This window comes from Barbus barbus (assembly GCF_936440315.1).
Source record: "Barbus barbus genome assembly, chromosome: 17".
Taxonomy (NCBI): domain Eukaryota; kingdom Metazoa; phylum Chordata; class Actinopteri; order Cypriniformes; family Cyprinidae; genus Barbus; species Barbus barbus.
The window spans coordinates 31,077,075-31,083,096 of record NC_136745.1 but is presented as its reverse complement, the minus strand read 5'-3'; positions in this window follow the sequence as shown (position 1 = coordinate 31,083,096).

Here is a 6,022-nt window from a genome sequence, read left to right as displayed (position 1 = left end):
TGCAGTTGGGTTATTTCTGATTAGGTTAAAAATAACTAAAAAATACAGCTAACACAATAAAACCATGATAACATAATAAAAAAAATATGATTTTGAACATTTTAAAAACCGGAGATATCTGTTTTTGCGAATGAATTCTTCATACTTTCTAATCATATGATTTAACCAAAAATTCAAATAGAAGATATTTGCAATAAATTTAGATTAGATTCAACTTTATTGTCATTGCACATGTAAGGTACAGGGCAACGAAATGCAGTTAGCATCTAACCAGAAGTGCAATAAGCAGAGGTACAGGATATACAGTGCCTACAATATGCTACATATGTACAGAATATACAGATAAGGCAGTACTATGGACATAATTTACACATTTTAAATACTAGTATTGTAATGGAGATCTACTGGTTAAGGAAATTTGTCAACAATATGGAGTGTCTAGTCAGGACACGGAAGTCAGGGATAGTCGTTGAATGGTTTTAATAAATATACTTCAAAAATACAGATGCACAGGCACTATTTCTCATACACTTTACAGTGAAGGTGTGTTTGGTGGTCACTGACGCACACGAACACTATGCGAAGATTATCTTAACTGAAACTGAAACTGACAGCCGTTCTCTACAAGCCAGGGCATGTCGCAACATGTCAGAAAAGGGGCGTGGTCTGAACGAACACTCGCTGTACATGCTCTGTCCATGTTCACATCACTTGAGCCTTTTGCACAGCCGCCCCATAATTCACGGTGTGAATTATCTCCTGGAAAGGCTCAACTTATCCACAGGAGCTGTTGTCGAGGCATTCTCCGGGATGGCCGGCAGCTCAATGAGTTTGGCCACTGGTCTGGTGTAGGTCCTCTCGTCTACCTGCACCTCAGCAGTCCTCACTTTACTATCGACACTCCTAATGATCTTCGTGACTCGTCCCACGGGCCACAATGCACGAGGTAACTTTTGGTCAATTACCATCACCACTGTACCCACAGTGAGGTTCTCTGTGTCCTTTACCCATTTCTGCCTTGATTGCAAGAAAGGCAAGTAGTTCCGTATGAAATGGGTCCAAAACTGGTCAGCTAACACCTGACTGTGCCGCCATCTTCTCCGACTGAGAATCTCAGACTCAGGGTACACCACTTGAGGAAGCGAAGAGTCGGGCCGCCCCATGAGGAGGTAGTTGGGGGTTACGGGATCCACATCAGCTACATCTGTCGACACATATCCCAATGGCTTGGAGTTAAGGATTCCCTCTACCTCAATCAGAACTGTCTGCAAGACTTCTTCGGTCACTGTCTGTGCTCCCAGAGTAACATAGAGTGCAGCCTTAATAGATCTGACTTCCCGCTCCCAGGCTCCACCAAAGTGAGGTGCATTTGGTGGGTTGAACTGGAAACGGATCTGGTGCTTAGCCAACTTGGTCTGCAGCTCTTCACACATGGCCTCAAAACTTGCCTTGAGCTCGTGCTCCCCTCCGCGGAAGTTGGTCCCACAGTCAGAGAGAAGCTCGAAGGGTGTTCCCCGTCTAGCCACGAACCTTCTGAGTGACATAAGGAACGAGTCGGTATCCATTTTGGGCAGCACATCTAAGTGAACGCACCTGGTGGTCATACACTTAAAAACTATTCCCCATCTCTTTTCCGTACTCCGACCACGCTTGACCTGGAACGGGCCAAAGCAATCTACTCCTGTTGAATAAAATGGAGGCTTCAGGAGGCGGAGACGACAAAGGGGCAGATCTGCCATCTTAGGAATAGCAGGCTTTGCTCTCCATTTCTGGCACTCCGGGCAGGATCTCTGATGACGACGTACAGCTTCTCGGCCTTGGAGGATCCAAAACTTGCGCCGGAGCTCTGCAAAGACCCTCTCCGATCCAGAATGGAGTAACTTGTTGTCATACTGTCGTATGATAAGTTTGGTAATATGGTGCTTAGGTTCTAGCACAATTGGGTGTACGACATATTCTTCCAGACCAGTAGAACGGCGCAACCTACCACCTACTCGGATAAGGCCCTTAGAGACATCGTACTCTGGAGCAAGTGACAAGAGCCGACTGCTGGATGGAAGTGCTTTCCCTGTTTGTAGGCACTTGACTTCGTCTGGAAAGCTATCATATTGTGCTCTCTGAAGGATTCTGAGTTCTGCTTCTGCGTAGTCATCTGCACTGAGGGCGCTTGACTGGGAGGCCGCCCCATGTAGTGACCTACTCGTTGCCTCGAGGAGATCTTCAAAGGTAGAGTGGTCTTCAGCGGCTGGGATCTCTGGAGCAGTAATGGCTGACATAATGCCACAGAACATAGACCTCTTCATCTCTGACTCATCTGGGACCTCCACGAAAGAAGTTGTGGCTGACCAACTCTCACGTGGTAGCCGAAGGAAAGCAGGACCTTGACTGAATTGGTTTGGCTTGGCTAGGTTGGATAGTGTCATCCCTCTGGTGATAGCATCCGCGGGGTTATTCTGTGTGTCCACATACCTCCATGACTGGTGATTCGTCAGCTCCTGAATCTCAGATACACGAGTCCCTACAAACACCTTGTATCTGCAGGACTCCGACTGTATCCAGGCAAGTACTGTGGTGGAGTCAGACCACAGCACTGTGTCCCTCAACTTAAGGGTGAGCTCTCGCTGGATCATCTGGGCAAGCTGAGCTCCTGTAAGGGCGGCACAGAGCTCAAGGCGTGGCATTGACTGTTGTTTCTTCGGTGCCACTCTTGAACGTGCCAGCACAAAGGCTACATGGACTTGGCCATGTGGATCCTCACCGCGTAGGTAAGCAACTGACCCGTAGGCGGACTCAGATGCATCACAGAATACATGAAGCTCGAGGGTGATGGCACTTACATCCACGTCTAGTGGGAAGTAGCTCCGGGGGAGACTAACTGTTGGGAGCTGAGGGAGCTCTTCTTCCCATAAAGTCCAGGCTTGCAGGAGGTCGACCGGTAAGTTTGGGTCATCCCAGTCGCGGTCTTTGGCCCACAGTCTCTGGACCAAAACTTTGGCCCTTGTGGTGAAAGGCAGGATATGACCTAGGGGATCATATTGGCTTGCTAGTATCTTATAGATATTTCGCATGGTAGTCTGGCTTGGGGAAACCGGGCGATGCCTGTAATGGAGTGTGTCCTCCATGAAGTGCCAACTGAGGCCTAGCGTCATTTCTTGAGCTTCACCATGTGTCTGAGAAACCCATCTTTCGCTGCTGTCAGACTTGGCCTCATTAGGCAAGTTGCGAATCACCTCTGGCTGGTTACTGGCCCACTGACGAATATCGAAACCACCTGCAGCTAGAAGGGTTCTAAGCTTCGTCACAAGGTTACTGGCTTCTACTATGGTGGGTAGACTCTGCAGGCAGTTGTCTACGTAGAAGCACTGTTCTACACTGTGGCGGACATCTTCTCCTGGTTGACTTGACTCACTGATGTGTTTCTGAAGAGCAAAGATCGCGCAGCAGGGACTGCACGTCGTCCCGAACGGCAGAACTTCCCACTGGTACACTGATGGTTGTTTGTCCGTTTTTAGATCCCTCCAAAGGAACCTCAGCAAGGGCTTGTCTCTGTCCAGCAGGCGGACCTGGTGAAACATCCCTTTAATGTCTCCACTTACTGCAACTCGATGCTCCCTGAAGCGCAGGAGGACTCCAAGGAGTGAGGCTCCTAAGGCTGGACCAGGAAGGAGGTAGTTATTCAAACTTTGTCTGCCAAGCTGGAAGCTGCAGTTGAAAACAATCCGTTCCTTGCCATTGTGTCTGACCATGTGGTGGGGCAGGAACCACGACTCCTCGGATGAGTCCACCTCGCCGGAGTCAATCTTGGTGGCGTACCCAGCAATCTCCAGTTTCTTGATCTCCTCCTGGTAGGTAGATGTCCGCAGTGGGTTTTGTGCTAACCTCTTCTCTGTGTTTCGCAGGTTCTTCATCACAACTTCCTTTGAAACTTTCAGCTTGGGCATGTTTGGGACTCGTAGAAGGGGTGTAGCGTACCGATGCACTCCGTTTACTTCTACACGGATGGTCTCAGCCTCTAATAGGTCCACTGAGTACTTGTCCTGTCTGGATCTGGTCACCAACTTCTCACTTTTGAAAGGCAGTGTATCTAATTGCCACAACCGTTCAACTTGACTGAACAGCTCAGCAGAAGGGGAGGAAACTGTGAACAAGCACTGTGTGGTGGGAAGCTGTTGCTGCAGGTATTTCGCTGGACCTTGGAGTGTCCAACCGAGCTTAGTCTTGACTGCTGCAGGACCACCAGGGGGACCAAGATGCACTGGCTCAATCGGAACGATCAGATCAGCATTATCCGATCCAATCAGGAGGGTTGGCTGAGCTCCATCGATGGGTGGGATTACCAGACCTCGTAGATGACGATATCTTCTCTGGAGCTGGGTAATTGGGTAGCTGTACTGAGAGAGGCCTAGGTGTTCACCTGTGAATGCGCCTTGAATGGAGAACCTCTTTGTTGGTTGGGAAGCTGGAGTGATCGTAAAGGACACACGTGAGCCTGACAGTATCTTGATGTCTTGGCGGATAGTACGGAGTGTGAGGTCTTCTACTTGACCCTGTACTCCTAGGTGGCGTGCTGCAGACGAAAGCAGGATGGTTCTCTCAGAGCCATCATCCAGCACTGCATACGTGTCAAGCACTTTATCCTGGTATTGCAAATTGACTCTGACAATCTTTAACAGCACCTGGCTATATCTATTTGGCTGATCCAGGTAGTGAGTTTCTGCTGTCGATTTGATGGTGGGCTCGTTCCCACTCCTCTGGTTGACCTCGTGAAGGACAGAGAGGTGTTTCGACTTACAAAGGCGACACGGCTTCTTGAGGTCACAAGCAGAGGCTAGGTGAGACCGTCCGCATCTCCAGCACCTCCTCTTAACTTTAATCCAATCCACCATCTCTGCTTTGGTAAGTTTAGCGAAGCTCTCACATTGGCTGAGGTAGTGTTCTGCCTCACAGTAAGGGCAGTATATCTTACCCTTCCCTTGGGTTCGCATAGAATGAGCTGCTTGAGAGGGCGTGTCTGATGGATGGTTACTGGAACTGTCTGTCCCATGCATAACCGTAGTAATCTTAACCTTGGACTTCTGCTGCTTAAATTCTCTTTTATCCTTTTCACTGTGAGCTTGAAGTGAGGGCTCAATGTCCAGGCATCTGACTTCTTCCTTCAGCCACTCTGAAAAGTCAGTGAGCGTTAGCTTCAGTTTATCCGGGTCCTTCCTAAACTGTTGACGACGAAATCTCTCTTGCTGGTGCTTGGGGAGCCTGCTTAGAAGGCGCTTCACATTGGAGCCGCAGTGGAGTTCCTCATGGCCTTCACCTCGGAGAGCTTTCAGCATCCCGACAAGCGACTGCACTCTGATGGAGAACTCATCAAGAGCCCTATCATCTCGGATGGGGGGTAGGCGTTCCATGTCCTCTATCTCCTTCAGCACAAACTGATATGGACGTCCGTAGCGTTCATCCAGTGCTTTCAGAGCTTCAGAGTAGGGCATACTAGACTCTGCATGAGCTAGCACTAGGCGATGTGCATGTGGCACCTTGACATGCTTCAGCAAGATGGCATACTTGTAATGCTCGGACTGAGAAGGATGAAGGAGTGTGCTAAGGGAAAGACGTAGCTCCACATATTGAGCTCTATCCTCCTTGGTAAAATCAGGAAATGTTGGGCCTTCTATATTGGGGGGTGTATGCTGATACCCGGCGGATGGATAATGGGCCAGCATGGCTGGGTTCCCTTGGTAGAAAGGTTGGGGTACATAAGGAGGTTGATGTATTGACTGGTGCATGGGTAGAGGCATCATCTTATCGAAATCTGGATTTACATGTAGCGATCTGGGAGGAGCCACATGTGAGAGATGTGCAGTATGAAGCTCAGGTGGCACCAGATGTGTATTTCCCAACTGAGGTTCCCTACCTTTCTCGTGTTGGCTGCCGAGTGCAGCTGCATTGGGCTTACAATTACCCGATATAGGGTAGGACGAGAGTGAGCTATATGATGTGGCATTTCTTAACAAGCCTACTGATGGCTGTA